Source organism: Callithrix jacchus, chromosome 10 (genome assembly GCF_049354715.1).
Source record: "Callithrix jacchus isolate 240 chromosome 10, calJac240_pri, whole genome shotgun sequence".
NCBI lineage: Eukaryota > Metazoa > Chordata > Mammalia > Primates > Cebidae > Callithrix > Callithrix jacchus.
This window is the reverse complement of record NC_133511.1, coordinates 69,953,840-69,981,416: the sequence shown is the minus strand read 5'-3', so window position 1 is coordinate 69,981,416 and position 27,577 is coordinate 69,953,840. Positions and strand designations below refer to the sequence as shown.

The 27,577-nt window shown below is 43.7% G+C and overlaps 3 pseudogenes; all 3 read right to left on the bottom strand.

Annotated features, from left to right (window-relative positions):
• Nucleotides 1-271: 271 nt before the first annotated feature.
• On the bottom strand, nt 272-4,436 carry LOC100405168 (methylcytosine dioxygenase TET1 pseudogene; annotated as a pseudogene).
• Nucleotides 4,437-4,478: 42 nt separating this feature from the next.
• Nucleotides 4,479-14,019, bottom strand: LOC128929118 (methylcytosine dioxygenase TET1-like; annotated as a pseudogene).
• Nucleotides 14,020-18,968: 4,949 nt separating this feature from the next.
• On the bottom strand, nt 18,969-26,691 carry LOC100404806 (methylcytosine dioxygenase TET1-like; annotated as a pseudogene).
• Nucleotides 26,692-27,577: the final 886 nt, after the last annotated feature.

The following is a 27,577-nucleotide window of genomic DNA, read 5'->3' as shown; positions in this document are numbered from 1 at the left end:
AACTCTCTAAAAATGTTTCTTAGTAAATAGACTTAATTTAAAGCTCCAAACTGAGTGATTCTATCAAAGTTAATGCCTAATTGAAATGTTTATGTATTTAAAACCACAAAACTTACTTTGCTTAAAATGTGTACCTTCTACCAATTTTCAAAATACAGTTGGGAATAACCACCCTGTTTATTTCATAGCTCAGACTTGAAATGGGTGAGATGAAGATACACTAAACAACGTGACTTTCCTTAAACAGGACCTTGAAGAAAAAAGCACTGCACTAGCGAAGGCATTGGGGGGGAGAAAAGCCTTCAGACACAACAGTTATAGGACCGCACAACTTGAGAGCATAAGGGAACACAGTGACAACATTGTCATGGGTTAATGTTAATGCCTTAGAAATTTGGTTCCATTCATTTGCCTCAGAACTGTTCTGGACCTTCAGCTGCCAGGTCTTTTTGCTCTGAGGCCTTCATTTTCTTATTCTGAGCTTCTTTAGCCTCAAACTTAATCTTTTCAGTTCAACATTGTGTTGGCTTATTCAGGTTTTCATGCTGGTAACAAGGGAGAGGCAGGTCGGATTACTATGGTTGAGATGCTCAACAGGAGTGATGGTGCAGCTCTCCCAGGCACATACAATCAAAACCAAGCCCTGAGCAGGTGCAATGGCCAATCCAATGTTTGCATCCAAAAAGATGTGTGCTCATTGACCAATAGTCAGTAGTGTGGAGCAATTTCTTCTCAGCAGGTGACAAGGGGTCATCAGATAGGAGCTCCTGACAGAGGCTCATCTGCTTCAGAATGCTGCTCATCTTCCTTTGGAGAAAAGTCAAGTTCTTGAGCAGAGGTGAGGAAGGAGGGCTGCTGGTTTGGCTGATGAGACATTAGCAGCTCAGTCACAGTGGGAGACTCAGAATTAACAAGGGGCTCCCTCACAGGAGCAGAGAGGGCAGGGCGAGGAGCAACTTTGCCAAGCTGTGAAATGCCAGCTGCATTGTCACTGCTGAGTCTCCGAAGGTGATGTGCAGTGGAGAGTGCTGCTGCTTAAAATCCGCATGAGGATGTTGGATTCTTCAATGGAGCTGGTGTGGCTGAAGCAGTCTTAGGGGACCAGTAGAATCCTAGAGATGGTTTTGTTGGGTGAGAAGATGGCATCAGCGAATAGCTTTTAGAGTTGTCTGAACTTTTTCAGGTAAAATGGGGATCAGTTTTATTCCCTAAGTTTGGCAGTGGCAAAGCCTTACTGTTCTGCTTGATTTGGGGAACAGGTTTCTTCTCCACTGCCCTTATGTTATATGCAAGAGCCTCCATCATGATCATAGCCTTCTTGTTCCCAGAAGGGAGAACGGCTGAAACACATTTTTTCAGCGGGGTTCCAGGAGCTCGATGACCCCAGATTTGATCTTGGCCTCCATGCCTGCCTTGGAGCCAAGCTCACCTGTGTATGAAAGTTTATAGAGGTAGCACCTGGAGCTGCTCGTCTTGAGGAATGAGTGGTTCTCACTTAAAGTACAAACCACCGTGCTTCTATTCATGTTGTGAATGTCCCCATGGGGGTGGGCACAGAAGTTCAGGCAGGTGGTGACCCCAGAGAAGGGATGACCTTTTCTGCTACCAAGCCAACATTCTTGGGCAACATTTTCATGTTCCACCTGATTCTGGTAAGATACAGGAGCATACTGCTTATAAATTGGAGCTAATCATGTGGCCAAACTCTAAGTTATCAAGGTTTTTTCATGTAAGAAAGCTTGGATCAATTCTACATCTTCTGGGGCTTGGGCTTCTACCAAACTTACAACCATTAAAGGACATACTCTACAAATAGACAAGATAATGAAGCTCCACAAGTCTCTGGGTCCATTCCTTGACATGTACAGGTACGATTTTCGAAGGTACATCTTCCATCAGTAGGATGCCCATTGTATGACATTAGATTTTCCATGAGCTCTGTGTATAGCTGATCCTCTTTTGGAAGAGGGGTGCCATCTTGTACCATGAGCACCACCATCAGAAGTTGGACAGTGGTGACATGTATGCTGCTGGACCAAAGAACTATTTCTACTTCACTGCTGCTGCCTAAAACCCACTTAGCAATTGGACACCTATGAGAGCTTATCCCTTTACCAGTGTATACTATTTCTATCCTTACTGAATTTCCTTTTTGACCATGCCTATTCTCCATGACTTCCCAGACAGCAGCAACACTTGGTCCTGCCCCAAGGTGTGTATAATATATGGGCCTGTGTCTTTGTATAACTCGATCAAGACAATTGCGGGTGGGCAGTTCAAAAATCTTAAGTTATAGACACTAGGTCTTTTGTATGGTTAGTAAAGAAGTTCATAGCATAACGAAATTTTCCTGTGTACTTTCCATTGGGGACAACTCTTATGTTCCAACACGATGTACAGACTTTTCACTTTAGTAGAAACCAGTGTAATTCCACCCAAACACACCACATTTACATTCCAGAGTTAGTGCCGACTCTAAAATGGGTGTTTCATGAGAGATCCAGGCTATATTAGCAGTCTCTGTTGCATAAGTTGCTCCTCAGCCTGCTGAAACTACCTGGTCATCAGCTATCACGTTGGCTCACTAGTTAGGTGTAGAGGAGGGGCTGGGTCAAAGGATGGGCTTTCTGATTGACATTCACTGTTTAAGCTTATAATTCTCAGATGTCATCAGTGAACATTGCCATTGTATTTCATTTTGAGATTAAATAAACTGAGTGAATCGAAAGGCGTTAATCCATCTTTTTCTGATTTAGGATATCTCTGTAAGCTTAAGAGTATAGGAAATACTGTCTTAGGTTGTACAATGGACCTCGTTTGAGCTAGTGGTTTTCATAATTGGGTTAAGGAAGAAACTTTCCCCAATACAGTAGGAACATCATGTGGACAAAACCTTGAAATTTTAATGCTATCCAAATGTCACATTGTGCTATATGTATAGGACAACGTTTCCCACTTCTGATCATTTTCTTAGACTTACAAATGTGGGCTGCTTGTTCCAAACTCTTGGGCTGGATTTCATCTTTCTGTGACTTTTTTTAATGATGAAACATTACTATGTACACTTGAACATGGTTTCTGTTGTACAGCAAAAAAATCAGAAGGGCGTGTTACTATGCCATAAGTTTTGTTGGTATGCTTGCAACGTTTTTGTCCTGTGGTTTTATATCATTGAACTTAATTATTGAAAGTTGTCCCACTGTTGCCACATCTTCAATTTGAGTATGTGCTGCATCTGACGTGACAGATCAGCTGACTTCAAAATTTTGCTGCTGTCCAGTAACGGGTTGCAATAACCACTTCGTTATTTCTTGGTAGCAACTGATTACTCTTGACAGTTCGAGAATTTATTATCCCTGGAGCAATACTTGTTTCGGTTTCAGTCTTGGATGAGTTTGAGGTTGGTATAAAAATGAACTTGACTTTTGAATATTCGTGTTACTTTGTGGGTTCTTGGTTAGTAGCTGAGCTGACAGGTGAGTTGACAAGCGTAGTTTGCCCACTGGAAAAAAGTTCATTTAACACAGTGGTTTCCTAAGACCAACAGTGACGAAAATTTGGTGACTCTTCTTGTAAGTTTGGGGTCTTGGAGGTCTTTCTTGCACTGTAGAGGATAGCTTTGCAGGTATTAAGCAAACTGGCTGTTCTCTGCTCTGATTGGTCATTCTTTGACTTTGATGGGGAGAAATTCTCGAGTTTGAGAGTTGAGTTAGGGCCTCTATGGCTCCCACTTGCTCCAATGTTAATCCCCTGTCTTCTAATAAGACTTGAAGTGGAGATCCATATTTTGGTTCTTGGTATTCTCTGGAGTTCTTGGCGGATCACCTTCGTTGTGTATACTAGCATGACAACTTATGTTGGAGTGCAAAGAATGTGGGATGGAATTGCAATTAAAGCCAGGCTGCTGGAACACTAAAACATTACATCTGCCCTTAATCACGACTCCTATCTGTAGCAACGGAGCTCATAGTGTTATACTTTGCAGCGTCTTTTATGAATCTACAAGAGTTTAATATCTTGCAGAAATACTCAACGTTTTTAAAATGACATATCTGTTTCAGTTGGCAAACAGTGTACATGTTTAATGCCACTTAGTTTGTATGAACAATTTTGGAGGATTGGTTTGTTTTTCAATTTTTCAGCTTCTGGGACATCAGCACTGAAGTGTCCTTTGATGTGATAAGTTGAATGTGACATGTTTTGTGTACTTTTCTACTTCAATGCCTGTCATGCTTTCTTCATCCTTACATTATCAACAGGATGTGGGTTCACTTCCAATTTCTATTCCCCATGAGCACATCTGTAGCCCATGGATTCTGACTTGGGGCCATTTAAGGCAGATTTTGACAACAAACGGGTAAAACTTTTGGCTGATTTTCTTTCTGGGGCCTCTTGTTTTCCGTTATAACCTCCAGATGCCTCTTGGCAGGCTCAAAACAAGTGACCCTAGGTGTTAAACCAGATCATCAAGAGACCCTTCAAATCTGAAAATCAACAGGAAGTTGGGCAACACCCAGTGAAGCATGGAAGAGTCCTCTCTCAGAACCTAATGGGAACCCTTGAGTGTTAGGTGTCAGGAAGCTTATACGAACCTGCTTCTCACTTGCTACATTGCTTATAGCCATTACTAGAGACAGTGAATTTGAGTTTGACTGAGGAGTACGTAATGAACTGAACCAAAACTGCAGATGTGCATACCACCCTGGACTGCCAGTCCATATGAGACAGTGCTTTGGGACTTAAGCCATTTGGAAGAAGCATTAAAGGTAGCAATTGGATTTGAAGGAACAGAAAAAAACAGGCAAGTCTGGGACAACCCCACTCATGCCAAGAGTTTCTTGTTGCTCTGAAAGACCAAAGACCCTCCCTTGGACTGGAATAACACCAGGAATCTCGGGTGGATCTGGGGCCTCACCCAGGGCCTCACCATGACCTCAGCCCCAGGATGTTCCCATTCGAGTGGGATAGTACCAAAGGCCTGTCCTAGGACAGAGGTGGTATCAAACTTCCTGTTAATTTGTGGTAGCTTTGAAGGTCTCTGTGACGTGGTTTTAGCACCAAGGGTCACTTGTTTTGAAACTGCCTAGAAAACCTTCATTACAGTAGTAGACGTTGACCCACCAAGAGCCAAGCAGTCCTAAAGTTCAGTTCAGGTATAACCTTAAGACTGAACATGATTGCTACTCCACATCCACTTTTAACGGGATCCAGGCAAGAATCGGATTACCTTAAGAGATTCTACTTGTGAACCCAGCTCTTCTAACTGAATGCTGGGGGTTTCCTTGAGAGGTAACTTCAGGGCTTGCTCTTTGAGGCAAGCACCACAGACTGTCCTGAGCAAACATTTTTTGGGAACCACTTGTATCATTTAATGTCTCAGAATAATTCTTCACCACAGCACATCCCTTTCAGAGGCCCAGGAAGGATCTCAGCTGTAGTACCACTGTGATTAGGGATACTGACTTTTGGAACGCTCACCCCTTTGGGACAAATACTGAGTTGTCCCTTGGCTCTTTCATTAAAGAGGGATTTTGTACACGAATTACTGTCTCTGGATCAGGAAGGACTTGGTTGTCTTGCGTTGGAACTAAATTATTTTCTGTGTGCTTTAACTCCCACATCAAGGGAGTATCTTAAAATCACAATGTTTTCTTAAACCCTTTAAAAGTGGAACCATCTGGTTTCCAATGTCTTGCAAAATTCTTCAGTGTTTAAGAATTTGGCTATTACCAACGGGGGCTGAGAGTCACCTGCTAAGAGGTGCTTCCTAGAGCCATCATAAACCTATTGCAGGTTAAGGACTCTGGGTTCTAAAAGTCTCAGTCCTATCAAAATTCACGCATGCTGCTCCAACTCTTGTCAGAAGGCTTCTGACTGGCATGGGAGGTTTAGATTTAAAAGAAAAATCTATCTTGAATGAACTTAGTTTTCCAGGGCTTAGTCTTGACCAATGTCACATTTCTGTTGGCTGTCTTGGTGGTCTTTAGTAGTTGGCCATTTTTCTATGGCTTACATATTTATTCCTGATTAACCTGGAAGGCCTTGCATGGTGGGATCAATACAGAGCTACAGAGTAGGAAAAAAAGGCACAGGAAAGTCATTGGTCCTTTGAAAGTCTCACTTCTAAAAGAATCTGGATGCACTGCTCTTCAGCTCAGTCACACAAGGTTTTGTTTGCTGGCCGGGACACTCCCAGGGCAGCGTACTGCCTCCAGCTCCAAGCCTACACCAGCCCTCAGGCAAGTTCTCCAACTCATGCTCCTCTCGGCAACTTTGGAGGCAGGGGCCCCTTGACGGCAAGGGCGAAAGGAGCGTGGGCAGGTCTGGCAGGATGCTTACCTCTCCTAGCAGAGTCAAGGCATGAGCCCCATAGGTGGGAAGCCACTTCCCAAGGATGTACAGTGGGGAAAGGCAGATAAGCTACATGACCTGGGTGAGATGGGGTGTGCTGCAGGGCAGACTCAGGAGTAGGGGGTTAGGGGCTGCTCACACAAAGCAGTGCAGGAGCAGATTGCACAGCCACTCCCCACCAGGTCAGCCTCCCCAGAGCAGCACTGTCTCCCCAGGACAGACCTCAGGGAGTCTCTTTATTCCTTAAATGCCTTTGACAGAAGTCTTTGAAAAGAGATCTAAAAGGACTCTCTTCATAAAATGTATTGGTTCTTCCCAGGAACTGACTGCTGTGGGGAAAAAGTTAAACTTTCCTGTGGGACTAGCCATAATTGTGAGAATGGGTCTTCCCAAGAACAGATAAAGATGGAACTAGATATGAGGGGCTTATTGAAGGGGGCTGGAAGGAAAATGGCCATAAAGGAAGATAAAGGGATCTCAAAGGCTAGTAGCCATGAGGTCACAATGCAAGTCTCATCTTTGAGAGGGTGGAAGGAAAATAAGCAGGGTCTTAAGTGTCTGTGCGTTTCTAAGAATGTTCTGGAAAGGTTAATGGAGACCTAAAACAAGGACACCTATGAAGAGTCCAGTATCTCTCAAGATTAGGCCTGTCTTAATAGCTCTGAACACTCATTGGTCAAACAACTGAAGGGGGAAGGGAGCTTAGACAATGCCACGTATTTCTAGAGCACAGAGCACATTAACTGAGGCCATTCAATATGCTGTCTGCATTCAAATCTGAAAGGCATGTTTTCATGGCCACCACAGTCCATTCTTGCATTGCATGGATCTCCTTGAAACAGATGTGGGGAGCATCTCCTTCATAGCTCCAGTGGGCCTCCCTTTCTGAAGGGAAACTTAAGGAAGGTTAGGAGAACTGATAGGCCATTTTCTATGAAGCTTTAGGCCATAGCTTTCCCTCATTCCTTTGCTACTCAATTATTCTCACCCTCAACTATCACCATTGCAAATCTTGGTGGCTTCCCTAGTGGGATGACACAATCCTTTATTCCTGAGGGGACTGACTTTAATCATACCCTTATCTGGGGAATGATCCACATGTATGCCCATAGTCACAATGGGTCAAGGAAGTATCAGAAAATGTCCAAGGGGATCACCTGGCTTCATATATTTTACATGTCTTCCTTCATACATTGTATAAAGGCAACACTCTTCTGCTAATCAAGATCAATTACTTTTGCCAGTATGGCAACTCCACCTGTTGATCCCTGGGCATAATAGTCAAAGGTATACAGATGGCAGGTATGAGTTGTATCTCAATGGGACCTTCAGTCCCTCACCCAGAGTGAACTGGATTTGGGAACCAGAATCTCCTCGAAGTTCTCAGTGAATTGGGATACCACCTGAGGCCTCTCCTAGGACAGAGGTGGTATCAGAAACTTCCTGTTGATTTTCAGTAGCTTCAAAGGTCTCTGGTTTAGCACCAAAAGTTGCTTGTTTTGAGCCTGCCAAGAGGAATTTTATTACAGAAGATACCTAGAACTTGCCAAGAGTCAAGCATTTAATAGGTGGTTATACCTGAATTGAACCTTTAGAAAGACTGGAGGTGGAAGAGCGAGCATGTTCACTTACTGGGATCTAGGTAAGAATCAGAAAACTTGAGAGATTCTACTTGTGAATCAACTCTTCTAACTGAATGCTGGGGTTTCCTTGAGAGGTAACTTTGGGGCAAAGGACCACAGTGTCCTGAGCAAACATTTTTGGGGAACCACTGGTATCGTTCAATGCCTCTTCAGAGAATAGTCTTCACCACAGCGTGTCCCTTCCAGTGGCCCAGGAAGGTTCTCAGCTGCAGGGTCACTGTGGGTAGGGGATACTGCTTCTTGAATCCTCAGTTGTTTGGAACCAAGACTGAGTTGTCTCTTAGCTCTTACCTTTTTAAAGAGGGATTTTGCACACCAATTAGTCTCTGCATCAAGAAGGACTTGGTTCCATGCAAGACACCCGAATCATTCTTTGAGTGCTTTACTCACAAATCGGAGTATCTTATAATCACAATCATGTTGCTTTTCTAAACCCTTACAGTGGAACCTTTGTAGATTTGGCTATGACCAGTGGGGAATTGGGAGGTTCGACTAAAAGGTGCTTCGCAGTGCCTTGTAAAACTATTGCGGGTTATAGACTCTGGTTCCAACAAAGAACCTCAGTGCTATCCAAACTCATGCCTGCTGCTCCAACTGTTTCAGAAGGTTTCTGACTGGCATGGTTGGTTCAGGTTGTTTTGTTCTCATCTTTCTTGAATGAATTGCTTTAATTTTCCAGGGCTTCAAGTCTTGACCAATGCCACATTTTCGTTGGCTGCCTTGGTGGTCTTTTATAGTTGGTAGTGTTTTTGTTTACAGCTTCCTTCCTGACTAAAAGGCCCTGCATGGTGGGACTGAGACATAGCTACAGAGTAGGAAAAAATAACCCCAGGAAAGTCATTGGTCCTTTGGAAAGTCTCACTTCTGAGGATTTGGATACATTGCTCTTAAGCTCAGTCACACGAGGTTCTGGTTGCTAGTTGGGTCACACTCCCAGGTCAATGCATGGCTTCCAGCTCCAAGCCTGCACAAGCCCTCGGGCAAACTTTCCAACTGGTGCTCGTCCCCACAACTTAAGAGCCTGGGCCCTAGAGGTTGTGAGGGGTGTGAGCAGGTCATGCAGTCAAGGCCCATGCCAACAAGGTGGGGAGCTGCTTCCCAAAGGTCCACAGTTGAGAGGTAGTTAGGGCTGCATGTCTTGGGTAGGCCAAGGGGGCAGACCCAGGAGTGGAGGGGCCAGTGGCTGCCTATACAAAGCTGCACAGGAGCAGACTGTGCAGCCACTCCATGCCAGGTCAGCCCCCTGGAGCAGCAGTGTGTCCCCAGGACAGACATTAGGGAGTCCCTTTTCTTCCTAACTCCTTTTGAAGTCTTTGAAAAGAGATCTTAAAGGACTGATAATTCCAAGGGACTGACTAATGTGGACGTAAAGTTGAAGACTTCTCTGTGGGACTTACCATAACTGTTAGAATGGGTCTCCCCAAGAATAGATAATGATGGAAATCCGTATCTCAGGCTTATTGAAGGGGACTGGAGGGAAAATGTTCATAAAGGAAGATGGAGAGAGGGATCTCGAGGGGCTAGGAGCCATGAGGTGTAACAGTGCCAGTCTCATCTTAGGGAGGCTGCAAAACTAAACTCAATGAAATGTTAAGAAAAAACATTAGATGTCTGCATCTCTAAATTTTTTTTTTGAAAGGTTAATGGAGACCTTGAACAAGGCCACCTATAAGGAGTCCAGTATCTCACAAGATTAGGCCTGTCTTAATAGCTCTGTGCTCATTCATTGGTCAAACAGAAGGGAGCTTAGACAATGCCATGTATTTCTAGAGCACAGAGTGCAGTAACTGAGGCCATTCAATATGCTGTCTGCATTCAAATCTGAAAGGCATGTTTTCATGGCCACTACAGTCCATTCTTGCATTGCAGGGATCTCCTTGAAACAGACATAGGGAGCATCTTGATAGCTCCAGTGGGCCTCCTGTTCTGAAGGGAAACTTAAGGTTAGTAGAACAAACAATAGGCTATTCTCTGAAGTTTCAGGCCACAGCTCTTCCCCTCATTCCTTTGCTACTCAATTCTTCTCACCCCTGACTATCGCTATTGTAAATCTTGGTGGCTTTCCTAGTGGGGTGACCCCAATCCTTTACTCCTGAGGGACTGACACTTGAATTACACCCTTATCTGGTGAATGATCCACCTGTATGCCCATAGTCACAATGGGTCAAGGAAGCACCAGAAGAGGTACACAAGGATCACCTGGCTTCACATGTTACATATCTCTTCCTTCATACATTACAATCCTCTCTTCCTGCTGATCAAGCTCAATTACTTTTTCCAGTATGGCAACTTGGCCACAAGTGTTGACCCCTGGGTATATAGTAGTCCAAGTTATCCTGATAGCAGCTGTTATAGCTCAATGGGACCTTGAATCCCTTGCCCAGAGCAAATCTGCTTTGGGAACCAGAATCTCCAACCCTGCAGAGCCAAGACTTCCAGAGACGGGAAGTGAGTCTCCTAGTGGACTATTAAGAATGACTATATATAGGATATTCCTGTTTTTACCCAGTGGCTGCTGGTAAATGGCAACTTCTGTTGGAGACCTAGCACCATATTGATCTCTAAACACACATAATATATTCTGAAGGCTGATACTGTTTCTGTGAAGTGTTTTGAGATACTGCTTTAGTTTTATTCTTAGATGGTATTCTCATACCCTGAGGCCAATTGCTTCTGGTAGTTGAGATGTTACACCACTAGTGAATCCCATGATCATCAGCCCTATTGTCCTGCATATCCTTTGCTATGAGACACATCCACTCCTTTGATGTACTGTGTTCTGTAGATAAGTGATTTTGGAAGCCATCAAAGTAGCAGTACTAGCCAAGACTCTGGACAAGAAAGGATAAACCCATGGCCAAAACATAACTATAAATAGAAACTACTGGCCACCCAGAATAAAGACGGTCAATATAGTTCTGAACTGCCACTAAGTCTCCTTGAGAAATACATGTGGGCTTCAGGAACCATAGAGTCGTCTGCTGCCCCAGTGCCATTCTGTAACCCATAATTGCAGTTCCTAGCTGAATAATGAAGGCTAGCTAACTTCAACTGGAAGAATTACTTCATCTGTCTGATGGCTCAGTGCCTCTTCTGGTAGATACCTTTTAAAGATACAAGAATCTTCACAATTCTGGTCTGACTCCCATATACTCATTTATGCCCCTCTCCCAGTCTTCTAATCATCTGGTGTCTCTAATCCCCTGACCACATGAACGCCATTGGCCACTGCCCAGGGATTTAGAGATTCTCATCTTGAGCCACATTTTCTTCCACAGAAACTAGATAACCAGGTTTAACAAGTTTCACTGAGACTGCTTCTCCATTCTCTTGAAACGGATCCTGGATACGGCTATAATGCACTTGCTGTGCATCTTAGACCATAGCTTGCCAACCCATCTGTAAACAGGCTCTAGCTTTAGCTGGTCATATGGCACTCCACAGGGCCACTGACCAGATGTGAGGAAGGAGGACTGGTGCAAATGCTGTGGTTGCCTGAGTCTGGGCTACCTGCTCATGCAACTTATGCATGCTGGTTCTTTCAGGCTTGGTCCCAGATTAACTACTTCCATCTTATAGACCTGGACAGGTCCAGTGGTAGTCTCTATGGTGTGATAGGTCAGAAAAACTATTTGATATTAAGCTGTTTAGAATGGATGACAACTTGGTACCCTATGATCAGAGCTCTTTAAAATACCAGAAGCTATTTCTCAAAAGATCTACAATTGTTTTGCTCTAGACAAGACTAATTGCAAAATGCCAGGAATCTCTATAGTGATAATTCCATAAGCTGCATCCTGCATCTCTTCCTACCACTGACACTACCAACACTTGTCAGTTCCTAAGGCTTAAGTGGCAGTGACACACCAAAGCCCGGACCTGCTGTAATGCTCATTCCTGCTCTGGGCCCTCTTAAAGTTGGAAGCCTTCTATGACTTTTCATATACGGGCCAGGGCAGTGTTCAAAGGTGACAAACATTATCTCCAGAATCCAAAGGGGCCTACTATTGTGCCCTCTTCTTTGGGATAGCAGATGCAAGATGAAGGCTGATGCTTTCTTCTAGAGATGTTCAGTGCAAACCTGGACCTAATTACTTAGGACGTGATGGGTCCTAAAAATTAGATTTGTCTCTACCCTCTGGAGCACGTATCTTACTAAGGCATTTACTGAGTACCTCGCATTCTTTTGGCACAATCAACATACCATTGGATCACTGATGTTTTCTGGGATGTACAGGCAGTCCAAGTCTTAAGACTATATTATAGCATATGACAGAGTTCATGTGCCCGAGGCAAACTGAGTCCTATTTTCTATCCCTATGAATATGAACTTTCTGACTATCTTTGAACTGGAATAAAAAGCAATACAACTGCCAAGTTCTATCATGCATTAAAAAAACTATTTTGGTGGGGAGGGCAGATTCAGAACAAAGCCTATGTGGTAGTTAACCTGGCATAGTAATTTTAAGTGACTAGAAAAATCAGTGAGTGGGTCTGTGGAACCAGGAGAGAGACTGTTTAAAGCAGGGACTCTATTCTAGATATTAGTCTATATAGTAAATAAAGGAACCATGATTATACTTCCAACTTCTGGATATCAGTGTTGCCTCAAAGTGTTGAGTAATCCTCAGTGTCTAGTTATCCTTTCCCTGAAGTACAGTTGTCAGTAAATTATCACAGGTACCGTTGAACTAGGAAAATCATGGTATATAATGACTTTTCAGGGCTTTTCTACTTGGGATTCAGGTACCTCTTCAATGAGTTCTTGATCTAGAAACTGACACAAGTTTGGGAATTGGGCCTGACACTGACTTCTAGTGATTCTCAGCCTCCTGATCCTCCATTTTTGTCTTGTTAAAGTGGTGAGCAGATCCTTCCGGGCTGCATATCTAATCTGGTCCTTGGGGGACAATACTTAAGTCTTCACAACTCTCTGGGTCAACCCCCCTTAGTGTCCCCAGTGACCCTGCCAGCTCTCACTGAACTGCAGCCTGACTTCTCAGGGTTAAATGTTACCACCTGGCCTCATAGCCCCCTTATCACCATAGATATTGATAAGCTTGTCTGTGACTGCTGCCATGTGTTCTGATCTGAAGAAAGCCATCACTGCACAACTTAATAGTGTTGGTGTCCACATCAAATCATTTGTGATGGCCTTGAACGCTTCTGGGTTTCCCCATTGAACAAAATCCTCTGGACCCTCTACCCTTTCATGTCTATCATATCCTTTCTCTTCCTCTACCTTCTTCCAGGGCAGTCTAAGTATTTAGCTTTGCTGAGCACTGGCCATCACTACTTCTCAGGCTTACAAGAGCTGCCCTAGGGAAACGGAATTCCCCAGGCCCCATCTCAGGACATGTGACAAGCATGTGGCTTGTCTTTTCAACTGTCATGTACACTTAAACCGCTTGCAGGAGGGGAAGCATACAGACATGCAGCCACAGGAACCAGTGCTCCAGCCCCACAGCAGCATGCAGGGCAGGAAGCTGCGCCTCCCAAAGCCCAAGTGGACAGGTCACACTGCATTCTTTTATTCTTGCTATCTGCAGACGGCTTAAGCATCAAACAGCTCAGTGGACCCTCTGCCTTTCTGCAAGGGAGCTTCCTGTATTCCGAGCCTCTTGTCTGGCTTCCAGGAAAATCAGGTTGCACAGGAATCTGAAAGATTTGAGTGGTGGATGTGGCTCTTAGTAGGATGGGTGGAGAGCTGAACAGGAAATGCAGTGAGAAAACCTTCCCCTGGAGTTTTGCCAGGCAGTTGCCAATCTTCTCTGACCATCCCCAGCAAAATTCCTCCCAGTTCATGTACTCCTTGTCTCTTTGCCATGCTGTTCTGTTCTTCAGCTTTTCTGTTTATCTTGTCAGCTCTGCTCATTGGCTCATCTGTTTGTAGATCCTGGGGTCTGGGGCTTACATGGGTACTGGATAGGGGGTCATGGCAGGCCAAAAGGCAAACAGGCATGAAAATGGGAATGCCTGTTTCCATTATGGGGCTGTAGATTCCTAGGCCTGAGGGTGGGACCATTGCTGAGGAACTATCCTCCTGTATCCAGCATTTCTCTTGGCTGTATCATTTCTGCCTCGGCAGCACATCTGCCGTTAGAATATGGATAATGACCAATCTTAGCTAATTTCTGGTGGTGGTTAAGGGAAAATGGCAGTTAGATTCCTCCCAGAGACTTATTAAAGGGTCGCTCGTAAAAGGGAGCCATCATCTGAGGCTCCAGTTGCCTGACCATTTGAAGTTTGACAGCCAGGCAACAGAAAGTTGAGTGTGCATGGATTAAATGTGTATTATACAAGGAAGTCATGCCAAAGATTATGGAAACAAAGTGAAATACACTAACATTGTACCCTGAGCTGTTTCACCCTGGAGAAAGTAATTAAACTTCATAAGGAGTGGTTAAACTTCAGAAGAGGTAACTGTCCTTGGCACATCTGTAGCCATCAATAGGTGTACCCTAGGCATTTTGAGGGTTGTAGGTTTGCATGGTGGCCATAAAATCTGCTTGTTTTGTCTTTATCTTTATTGTTGAAGACTTAGGGTAGACACGTTCCAGAGGATCTCTAAGGTACTGTCTGGTCCCAGGTCCTATTTCTGCAGTGTCCTCCTGATATCAGAGGCTGCCTAAGTAATAAATGTATTCTTCATAATTAGTTTCTCCACTGAATCGGGAGGTCGAGAGGTGTGCTTTCCCATGCCCCTTTGCCTTTCCACGTGGGCAGTGAGATTTTTATTAAATTTCTGGTCTATCATCTATTTTATTAAATCCTGGTCGATCAGCAATTGAGACTCGGTCCTAGTTTTACATAAGCCCTCCACTATGCACGCCTGAAAATATCTCCTCTTCCAGTCTCCAATCTCGTCATTGGAATCCCATCCAGAGACATTAGCTGGTATCGCTTTTCTTCCATTTGGATAGTTTGCCCCCCCCCTCCCTGATGCTATGTGATACAAAGCTCATCCCCATATTCTTCCACCACTGGCAGAGCAGCTTGCTTCTCAGTGTCCATCAGGGTTTTATTTTAAAGTAACATTTTTTTCAGGAGTGCTTAAATGCTTGGGTTAAATTCCAAAAAGCCTGTCAGGGTTATCTGAATATTTGCCAAGTTCCCCTTATTTTGCTTTAATTTCCATAGAGAGGACCTGGACCTTACTGGAGTCAAACTCACCAGGCATCTGTTGGAGGGGCAAGAGTGAGACTGGGGCTTGTCTAATGTGAGGATTTCTAGGAGGGGGCAGGAGAGACAAGCTGGATAAGGAAGGTGGGCATGGAGCCGGCTTCTCTGCTGGTGGTGGCTTGGGAATGTGTTTTGGAATGGCTCCTTGCGGCCTTTCCTTATATGGCAAACCAGAGGGCTGCATTAACCCTGCATGGTTGGCAAAGCTCTACATTACCCTGCAAGACATAGAAAGGCTGTACATGTGGAGCATCAGACCATCTATCCTCATTCCTATATAAAAAGGTCCAAATTCCTGATAGTATGACTCCAGAGGCCAAGCCAGTCCTTTATAATTTGGCCAAAGCTTTGTGCAGAGGGCTGTGAGGCATATTTCCTCCAGATACTGAGGGTAAAAGCAGTCTGCATGGTTCAGGATACACTCCAGAGGTGTATAAGCTGGGGTGGTGAAGAGAACTGCTTGCCCATTCTGGAAAAAGGGGAAATAGAGGCATTCCTCATTCCTCTTTCAGCAAAAACTTGAGTGTGAGGAAGAAAGACATTCCTCTTGTCACCAAGTCCTAGTGACGCTTGACAAATGCCACCATGGGTACTACTCCAACCTACAACAGTGAAGCAGGGAGCACCAAGAGAATAGGAATTATCCACCCTTACCTGTGCCTTTACTTTCCCTACTGTCGGTGACCTTTGTTTCCTGAGCCTTGTCTATGCCATGGACCACAGTCTTCCATGAAGCAGGGATTTAGTCATCAGGCATTTGTTCTGCCTATTTACATTGCCTGTCACCTGGCTTTGGATTCCTCAGATCAGGTTTCCTTTCTAGAGCCTCAGCCTGAAGCCTGGAATTGAGTTTGGGACAAAATATTTCAGGGGCTTCCATGTCAGTCCCAAATGGGACCTGCCAAATTTGCAATTAGCCAGCAGGGGTCACTCCATTTTTAAATCATAAGCAGAGTGCTGGGGAAAGGAATCTTCACTTAGAGCAGGGGGGGGAAAAACCACAGCTTAAGGGGCAAAAAAGGGAGGTCTGAGGAAAGAAACTCTATGCAGGGTCCCAGTGACAGCTGCAGTCTTCTCCTGCCCTTGTGGGCATTGGGCGTGGCTTGAGTGTGCTGCCAGACACAGGCACCTGAGCTGGGAGGGAAGGCACCATGCATCATGTGCACCTACGGCTGTTTTGATGAGGCTGGGGATGGCACCTCTAAGGAGAGACCACTTGGTTCTGAACTGCACCTTTTGGCTGAGTCAAATGCCATCATTTATCACTGCTGCAGTCTGAAGTAAAACCCTTAACATTATAAAAGAAGAAATAGCCATTTCAAACAAATAAAATATACTATAACAAAGTCTAGGAGTCTTCCAGCAAAAGAACTTTGGCTGCCCCAGGGCTTTACTCCAGTCCCTTGTGACAGCCAGACCACTGAAGGGAAAGGAAGCCAATATTCCTTTTAACTTACAAGAAAGAGTTGGCAGGGTGTGAAGAGATCTGACAGTTCTGTGTTTCAGCTTGCTATTTTTTGTATCCCAGACAAGCCCCCAGAGGAAACAGTTCCCTGACCCCCATATCAGGATGTGTGACAAGGGTGTGGCTCATCTGTTTGGATGCTGTATGTGCTTAAATCCCTTGTGGGAGTGGGAGCATCCCTGGGCTCCAGCCCCACAGCAGTGTCTGAGGTGAGAGCCTGCAACTCCCAAAGCCCACGTGAGCATGTGTTAAAACTAACATTGATGTTTCAAATTTAGATTGCTAAGAAACCTATAGAGACAGATCAATTTGAATTGCTGCATATGTTACTATGGATTATTCTGAAGATAATTTGCTATTTTAAAAAATTCCTGAGGGTAGTTCTTAAGTTTACTATGTCATAGGTGGTGATTCAAAGAAACAGGTAACAGATTTTGCAGGCATTCAACAAGTGTAGACTCAAAGAATGAATAGATGAGTGGATGCATAAAGACCCATAAAACTTTATCCATTAAATTTGGTGAAGAAATTATTTCTAGTGGAATCTAAGGCCTAAAATCTAAAACAATCTCACAAGGGTGTATAGTCTTAGTATTAAATAACTTACTGAAGCAGCTGAACCATAAACACTTATTTATATACTTATCTGTATAAGAAACCTTAGGCTCACAAAATACATTCAAAAAAGAAATCTAAGTCACACAAAATAAGTCAATGAATTACCCTATGTTACATTTCCACAAGCAGAAATCTACTTGTACACAATGGTCTATCAATGAACATTGTTTACAATCCCTTATTCCTTTAGATTTGTCAAAAGCTCAAAAGATACTTTGCACCATATATTTTAATAAGTTAAAATGAGTCTTTCTCTAGAGAGCCTGCTGAAACTGTTTGCTTTTGAAACAAAATTGTAAATGGTGGTGGTTGCGGGCTTCCTATGGCAGTTCCACGGGAGAAGCACCATTAGGTTTTCCATACTCCCCAGGAATCTGACACTTTGAATGTTACAGCACCTCTGCACCTTAACAGAATCAAGTATTTCACTGAAAGTTATCCTTGTTCTAAATGTTTGGGTGGTCCTCTGTTATACAATACAATGAGTCAGTAAAGTAATAGGGGGAAAGAAAACGGGAAGACTAAACTTAATGCCTGTCTTCCTGTTACCTAGAACATATGTGATTATCAGAACAGGTGAGTTATTTTCCCAACTCTAATATGCTACAAGGAAATAGCTCTTAGTGGACAGAGCCATGTTATAGTACCATTCCTCTTGTTTGACTTGGGCTTGGGAAAGCATTTGATGGTAGTAGGAAATTTGTTTTCACAATATTTCAACAAGAATTTTTTGTAAGTCTGTATCAGACTTCAGTACAAATACCTGTTCACTCAATGTTTGTATTTTATCACCTTGAGACATTAGAAGCGTTTGACTGCTGAAACCTATCCTGTCCCATCATCTCCTTTTGGAAATACCTCTCATGGATTATACTGAGAATGGTGGGATGAAACTAAACTGAGGTGATTCAACAAGTCAGAAGAGACCACTTACCTAGTTCCAAAGGAAATGTTAACATTGGTGATACGCTTCCTAACAATCTATTTTATATACTGCAAGTTGCTAACACTTAAATATGAAAGAACACAGTAAAAACACAAACCATGTGATTAGAATACATACTGCAGTTAAAATGGAACTCTATACAGCAAGGGTAAATAACTTGTCCTGTATGCAAATATACATCTTATACTGCATCATCTCAGGTTACTTTTAAAAACAATGTGCTTTTAAAATATTTACAATTTATGAACAGCCTCCAACCATTACTAACAATGATTTGTTTCACAAGAAATACTTCCAGAGAGAACATTTTATAAAATGTATACAAGAGTGTGCCAATTTTCTAGCAATGATTGGAAGATGTTGGAACAATGGCACCACAAAATAGTGCAGCTTATTTTTAAGTAGGTGCATGTGGTTAAACACCAGAAGCTGTGTAGAGTTAATACTGTCTTGATTTTTAACGGGTTCATGTTCTATGATGTAAAATCTTAAGTCTGTTTTCTATGAAACAAATCTTAAACTGAATGATTTCTCTCAAGGTTAATGCCTAACTGAAACACTTACGTATTTAAAATGAAGAAACTCTTTTGCTTAAAATATGTGCCTACCAATTGTCAAAATAGTTAAGAATACCCACTCCATTTGTTAATATTTTTACCTCAGAGTTGAAATGGATGAGAGGAAGACATAGTAAATGACAACATGCCTTTGCTAGTGCAGTGGATTTTTTTTTCCCAAGTATTTAAGAGGGGGAGAGAAGCCTTCAGACCCAATGGTTATAGGGCCCTGCAACATGCGTGAGAGCATAAGGGGACTCGGTGACAACATTGTCATGGCTTAATGTTAATACTTCGAGAAGAAATCTGGTTGAATTCCTTCACTGGTCAGTTCCATAACTTCATGAGCTGCCTGGTATTTCTGCCAAGGTCTTCATTTTCTTATTCTTAGCTTCTTTAACCCCAAACTTAATCTTGTTTAGTTAAACAGTGTTAAGGCTTATTCAGGTTTTTGTGCTGCAAAAAAGGCAGGTTGGATAATGATTGGGGTATTCAGTGGTAGCCTGCAGCTCTCGAGTTCACTAACTTAAGATCGAGCTGTGAACAGGTGCGATGGTCACTCCACCAATATTTGCATCCAAAAAGACGTACTCACTGACTAATAGGGCAATTTCTCCTCAGCAGGTGACAAGGGGTCATTAGATAGGGGCTACTCTGCTTCAGAATGCTGCTCATCTTCTATTGGAGAAGAGGCAAGGGTCTTGAGAGGTTAGGAAAGGAGGGCTGCTAGTTTGGCTGAGATGTTAGTGGCTCCGTCACACCAGGAGGAGGCCCAGAATTAATGAGGGGCTCTGTCACAGAGCCAGACAGGGTGGGGAGAGGAGTAACTTCAAGCTGTGAAATGCAAGGGCCTTCTGCAGCAGCTGCACTGGCACTGCTGAGTGTTCCCAAGGGTATCGTGCAGTGGGGAGTGCTGCTGCGTAAAACACGCACCAGGCTGTGGCATTATTCTACAATGGAGTTGGTGTGGCTGAAGCAGTCTTCAGGGACTAGGAGATGCCTCTTCAATGGGTGAAAAGGCAGATGGCATCAGCGAATAGGTTTTAGTGTTATCTGAATGTTTTAAGGTAAAGTGGGGATCACTATCACATTGTACTTCAGGTTGAGTGCTCTGTTCTACTGCCTAAGGTTGGTGGTGACCAAGCCTTACTGTTGAGTTATTCTGCTTGATTTGGGGAATAGGTTTCTTCTCCACTGCTCTTATGTGCAAGAACCTCTGTCACCACAGCACACTTCTTACAAGAACAGGTGACAGGCTGACATTGTTTTTTGTGGCAGGGTGCCAGGACCTCAATGGCCCCAGATTTGAGCTTAGCTTCCATTCATTTCTTGGAGCCCAACTCGGCTGTGTCTGAAAGTTGATAGAGGTAGCACATGGAGCTGCTCTTGAATAACACCCAAAGATCAGTTATCTCCTCTAGTTAAAGTACAAATCACCGTGCTTCCATTAATCGTGTTGTGAATGTCCCTGTGGGGATGGGCACAGAAGTCCAGGCAAGTGGTGACCCCAGAGAAGGGACAACCTTCCTTGCTGCCAAGCTGACATTCTTGGGCAACATTTTCGTATTCCACCTGATTCTGAAAAATTCAAGTAAGCTACCAGAGCATCCTGTTATAAATTGAAGCTAATAGTGTAGACAAACTAAGTTTGGTAGAAGTCCAAGCCCCAGAAGATTTAGAATTGTTCCAAGTTCTCCCTTAAACACACAAAAGAAACCCTTGAAGATAACTTACAGCCATCCAAGTACATTTCTCCATGAAGAGCCAAAAGAGAATGAAGCTCCACAAGTCTCTGGATCATATTCCTTGATATGTACAGGTACAATTCTCATTGAGGGTACATCTTTGGTCAGTAGAACGCCCATTGTATGACTTGAGATTCTCTGAGCTCTGCATAGCAGTCAGCCATTGAAAAAGGAATGCCATCCCATACCATGAGTACAACCATCACAGTAGTTGGACAGTTGTGGCCTGTATGCTGCTGGACCAAAGAAAGAATTCTTAATCACTGCTTCTTAAAACTCAGCAATTAGATACCCATGACAGCTTGTCCCTTTACCAGTGTAAACTGTTTCTATCCTTACTGCGTTTCCTTTTTGACCATACCTAATCTCCGTGATTTCCCTGACAGCAGAAACACATGGTCCTGCCCCAAGGTATATATAATACGGGCCTTTGTCTTGATCGAGTAATGCCAAAAGACAGTTGCAGGTAGGCGGTTCAGAATCCTTAGATATAGACGTTAGGTTTTTGTAGTGTTAGTAAAGTTCATGGTGAAATTATACTGAAATTTTTCTGTGCATTGCCCACTGGACAACTCTGATGTTCCAACACTGAATGAACAGACTTCCTCTTCACTTCTGGTAGAAACCAGTGTAATTCCACCTGAACACTACATTTACATTCCTGAGTTAGTGCTGACTCCAGTAAGGGTGTTTCATGAGAGATACCAGGCAATGTTGGCAGTCTCTGATGCATGAGTTGCTCCTTAACCTCCTGAAACCGTATTTGGTCATTGCCAGCCGTCACATTAGCACACTGGCTAGGTGCAGAGGAGGGCTGGGTCAAAGGATGGCATTCACCAATAATTGTAACTGAGAATTAGAAGCTTTCAGTGAATGCCTTCCCGTTGGATTCTGTTTTAAGGTAGAATAAGCTGAGTGAGTCCAATGGTTCACCATTCATCTTTTCCCTTGCTGATTCAGGATCTCTAACTTTATCTGAGTAAATACTGTTTTGGGTTGTATAATGAACCTCGTTTGAGCCACTGCTTTCCATATTTTGGTTCAGGAAGAAACTTTCCCAAATACAGTAGGAAAATCATGTGGACAAAATTGCCCAAAATTATGTGACACTTGAAAAACATTGAAAGGTCAAACTGTGCCGTAAGTATAGGACAAGGCTGCCCACTTCTGATTTTCCTGATTACAACTGTGGGTGCTTTTCCCAATCTTCTGATGGGGTGGATTGTCTTTTCTGGGCTGTGTTCTTTTGCTTTAATGATGAACCATGATTTTGTAGTCTTGAAGGTGGTTTCTGTTGTATTGTGCCCTTCTGATGGTTTTGCTGTGTATTACATGCAACTGTAAAGGCTGTTGGTGTACTTGTAAAACCAAGATAAAATTTGTATGATTGAACTCAATTACTGAAGCAAGTTGTTCCAACTGTGTTACAACGTCTTCAGTGGAAATGCGGGCTGCATCCTGACATGACACATCTGAGTCCAGACTTTTGTTGCTGTCCAGTAACTGGTTACAATACCCAGCTTCATTATTTCTTGGTGTCAACATGCAAACTCTCAACTGTCAAGTGTAATTATCTGGACCCATACTTGTATTGGTGTCAGTCTTGGATGAGTTTGATGTTGGTATAAAAAGAAAATGAATTTGTGACTTTTGAATATTCGTGTGACTTTGTGGATGCTTAGATTAGTAGCTGAGCTGATAAGTGATTTGGATAGCATAGTTTGCCCATTGGGAACCATGTTGCATGAACTTTGTTTTCCCAAAGATGGACGGTGATGGTTTGACTCTCCATGTAAATTTGGGTCTTGGAGGTCTTAATGTAGAGGATAGCTTTGAAGTTACTTAGCAAACTGGCTGTTGTCTCCTGAACTGACTTAATTGGTATTCTTCATCCTTCTGACTTTGGCTACCACCTGCTCCAGTGTTAATCTCCTAACCATTAACGATAAGAGACTTGGTTGAACTGGAGATCGCTGTTTTGGTTCACTACGTGGCATATCCTCAGGAGTTTCTGGTTGATCACCCTCGTTGTGTTACTAGCATGACAAGTTATGTTGGAGTGTGAAGAATGTGGGATGGAGTTGCAGTTAAAGGCTGCTGGAACACTAAAAATTGACTTCTCCCCTTGATGATCACAATTCATATCAGTAGCAACTGAGCTCTCAGCGTTGTTAGTTTGCAGTGTCTTTTAGGGATTTACAAGAATTGTTTCTAATGTCTTGCCAAATTCTTCAATATCGAATTTTTTAAATGACACATTTGTTTCCATGAGAAAGTGTACATGTTTAATGCTATTTCTTAGTTTGTACAAACAATTTTGGAGGTTTGGTTCATTTGTCAACCTCAGTTTTTCAATTTTTCAGTTTCTGGGACGTTGGCACTGAAATCTCTGACGTGATCTGTTAAATGGATTTTTCTTGTGTGTCCACTTCTCCGCCTAAATGCCTGTCAGGCTTGCTTTCTTAGTTACCTTTTCGAAAGGATGTGGGTTCGATTCCAATTTTTCCCCATACCACATCTAATCTAGTTCATGGATTCTGACTCGGGGCCATTCACGGATTTGTCGTCAAATTCTGCCTTTAAAACTTGGGGCTGCTTTTCCCTCTGGGGCCACTTGTTTTCCTTGATAATGTCCAGATTCCTCCTGACAAGCTAAAAACAAGTGACCCTCGGTGCTAAATCAGATCATCAAGAGACCCTTCAAAGCTGTAAATGGGAAGTTGAGCAACACCCAGTGAAGCATGGAAGAGTCCCCTCTCAGGGGGTAATGGGAACCCCTTAGTTTTAGCTGGCAGGAAGCTTATATGAACCTGCTTCTCAGTTTCTACATGGCTTATAGCCATTACTGGAGGTAATGAATTTTTCTGAGTTTGACTGAGGAGTGTCCTGAGCAAAAAGGCAAAAATATGTATCGCACCCTGGACTGCAAGTCCATATGAGACAGTGCTTTGGCGCCCAGGCCATTGGGAAGGAGCAGTAAGGTAGCAACTGGATTTGAAGGAACAGAAAGGAAGACCGGCACATCTAGGACAACATCCCCACTCATACAAAGTTTCTTGTTGCTCTAGAATAGTATCAAAGCCCTCTCTTTGGACTGGAATAGCACCAGGAATCTCTGGTGGATCTAGTGTCACCCTCGGCCTTGCCATGACCTGGATCAGCCCCTAAAATTTCCAACTGATGTGGGATATCACCAAACACCTGTCGTAGGACCGAGGTGGTATCAGGAACTTCCTGTTGATTTCCAGTAGCTCTGAAGTTCGCTTGATCTGGTTTAGCACCAATGGTCACTTGTTTTGAGCCTTCCAAGAGGAATTTTATTAGAGGTAGAAGTTGCCCCACTTTGAGCCAAGCAGTTAATAAGGTTATACCCGAATTGAACCTTAGACTGAAGGTGGGGTAGCAATCATGTTCATTATTACTGGGATTTATGTAAGAATCAGATAACTTAGATTCTACTCGTGATCTCAAGTCTAACTGAATGTTGGGTTTTATTGAGAGGTAACTTTGGGGCTTGTGTTTTGGGGCAAAGGAGCACACAGTCACAAGCAAACATTTTGGGAGAATCACCATCATTCAATGTCTCTTCAGAAAACAGTCCTTCAACATGACATGTCCCTTCCAGTGGCCGAGGAGTGATCTCAGCTACAGAGTCACTGTGGGTTGGGATACTGATTTTGGAATCCTCCATTCCTTGGCACCAAGACTGAGTTGTCTCTTGGCTCTTACCTTTTAAAGAGGGATTTTGCACACCGATATTAGTCTCTGTATTGGGAAGGACTTGGTTCCAATGCAAGATACCCGAATCATTCTTTGAGTGCTTTACTCGCAAATCAGGGAGTATCTTATAATCACAATCATGTTGCTTTTCTAAACCCTTGGGAAGTGGAACATTTTTGGATTTGGCTATGACCAGTGGAGGCTGGGAGAGTGACCTGCTAAGAGGTGCTTTGTAGTTCCATTGTAAACCCATTTTGGGTTAGGGACTCTGGGTTCTGACAAAGAGCCTGTCCTATCCAAAGTCATGCGTGCTGCTCCAGCTCTTCTAGAAGGCTTCTGACCGGCATAGGTAGTTTAGGTTCTGTCTTTTTCCCTCACCTTTCTTGAATTGTTTTAATTTTCCAGGGCTTAGAATACTGACTGATGCCACATTTTTGTTAGCTGCCTTGGTAGTCTACCATAGTTGGCTGTTTTTCTTTGTTTAGATCTTCCTGACTAATCTGGAAAGTCTTGCGTGGTGAGATTGAGACATAGCTACAGAGTAAGAAAAAAATGAAAAACACAGAAGTCATTGGTCCTTCAGAAAGTCTCACTTCTGAGGAGAATCTGGATGTACCGCTCTTGCCCTCAGTCACCAAAGGCTTCAGTCACTGGCCAGGTCACACTTGCAGGGCAGCACATGCAAGGCCCCCAGCTCCAAGCCTGCAGCAGCCTGCACCAGCCCTCAGGCAAACTTTCCAACTGGTACTCATCCCCACAACTTTGCAGCTTGGGGTCCCCACAGGCACAAGGAGTGTGGGCAGTTCAGGGAGAAGCCTACGTACTCCAAGCACAGTCAAGGCCCACGCCCCAGAGGTGGGGAGTTGCTTCCCAAAGTTCCACAGTAAAGAGGCAGGTAGGGCTGCAAGACTTGATTGGGAAGGGGTGTGTGTTGTGGGGGAAGGCTATGCACATAAAGAGGCATAAGAGCAGATTGTGCTGCTACTCCCTGCCAGGTCAGCCCCCGGAGCAGCAGTCTCACCAGGACAGACCTCAGGGAGTCCCTTATTCCTCCTTAATTGGCTTTGAGAGAAGTCTTTGAAAAGGGATCTAAAATGACTCTACTCTTAAAAGGTATTTGTTCTTCCCAGGAATCCACTGCTGTGGGAAAAATGTTGACTTTCCTGTGAGACTTGCCATAATTGTGTTAGCATGGGTCTTCCCAAGAACGGATAAAGATGGAATTAGATACCTCAGGCTTATTTGAAGGGGGATGAAAGGAAAATAGCCATAAAAGATGGAAATGAATATCAAGAGAGGCTAGGAGCCATGAGGTCACAATGTAATTCTCATCTTTGGGAGGGTAGAAGGAAAATGAGGGTCTTAGATGTCTGTCCCCTTTGAATTGTGATGGCCCCAGAGGGCTGTCCTAGGACAGAGGTGGTATCAGAAACTTCCTGTTGATTTTCAGCCTTGACGGTCTCTTGATGATCTGGTTCAGCACCAAAAATCACTTGTTTTGAGGCTGCCAAGGAGAATTTTATTATAGAAGTAAGAGACCTAGAACCCATCAACAGCCAAGCAGGTAATAAGGTTTTGCCTGAATTGAACCTTAGACTGGAGGTTGGGTAGCTATCATGGTCACTCTTAATGGGATCTAGGGAAGAATGAAATAGCTTAAGAGATTCTACTTGTAAACCCAATGTTTCTAATTGAATGCTGGGATTCCCTTGAGAGGTAAATTTGGGGCTTGTTCTTTGGGGCAAAGGACCACAGACTGTCATGAGCAAACACTTTGGGGGAACCACTGGTATCAATGTCTCTTCAGACAACAGTCCTTCACCACAGCATGTCCCTGCCAGTGGCCCAGGAAGGATCTCAGCTGCAGGGCCACTGTGAGTAGGGATACTGATTCTTGAATCCTCAGCTGTCTGGGACCAAGACTGAGTTTTTCTCTTGGCTCTTACCTTTTAATTAGAAGGATTTTGCATACCAATTAGTCTCTATATCAGGAGGGCTTGGTTTCGATGAAGACACACTAATCTTTTGAGTGCTTATTCCCAAATAGGGGAGTATCTTATCACAATCATGTTGCTTTTCTAAACCCTTAGAAAGTGGAACCTTTTTGGATTTGGCTATGACCGGTGGGGGTTCGGAGAGTCGCCAGCTAAGACAGGCTCTTCCTAATGCCATTGTAAATCCATTGCGGGTTATAGATGCTGGGTTCTGACACAACCTCAGTCCTATCCAAACTCATGCATGCTGCTCCAGCTCTTGTCAGAAGGCTTCTGACTGGCATGGGTGGTTTAGGTAATGTTTTTTTTCTCATCTTTCTTGAATTAATTGCTCTAATTTTCCAGGGATTAAGGTCTTGACAGGGGCCACATTTTTGTTGGCTGCCTTGGTGGTCTTTAGTTGGCTGTTTTTCTTTTATATCTTCCTTCCTGACTAATCTGGAAGGTCTTGCATGCTGGGATTGAGACATAGCTACAGCGTAGGAGAAAATGAAAGCACAGGAAAGTCACTGGTCCTTTGGAAAGTCTCACATCTAGGGAGAATCTGGATGCACTGCTCTTGAGCTCAGTCACACAAGATTTTGGTTGCTGGCCAGGTCACACTCCCAGCCCTTGGGCAAACTTTCCAACTGGTGCTCATCCCCACAACTTTGGAGCCTGGGGCCCCAGAGGGTGTGAGGTGTGTGGGCAGGTCATTAGGAAACCTACTGGCTCCCAGCACAGTCAAGACCCTGAGGTGGGAAGCCGCATCCCAAAGGTCCACAGTGGAGAGAGGCAGGTAGGGTTGCATGTCTTGGGTGGACCAGGGGGGTATCCTAGGGTGGCAAACCCGGGAGCAGAGGGGCAGTGGTTGCCTGCACAAGACGGTGCAGGAGTAGACCGCACAGCCACCCCATGCCAGGTCAGCCCCCTAGCGCAGCAGCTGTGTCCCCAGGACAGACCTCGGGGAGTTCCTTCATTTTTTAAGTCCTTTAACAAATCTTGAAAAAGATACCTCAAAAGACACTTAGTTGTCTTTTGTCTTTGGGTATTAGCTCTTCCCAAGGACTGACTGCTGTCAGCATAAAATTGAAGACTTGTCTATGGGACTTAACATAATTGTGTTAGAGTGGGTCTTCCCAAGAACAGATAAAGATGAAATTAGTTATATCAGAAGCATATTGAATAGGGCTGGAGGGAAAATGTCCATAAAGGAAGATGGAGAGAGGGATCTCAAAGGCTAGGATCTGCGAGTTTCCAAAAAGAGAGGCTGGAAAATTAAAGCAGTTAATTCAAGGACATGTGAAGAAAAACACATGTCTGCATTTCTAAATGTTTTGGAATGCTTAATGGAGACCTTGAATGAGGGAACCTATG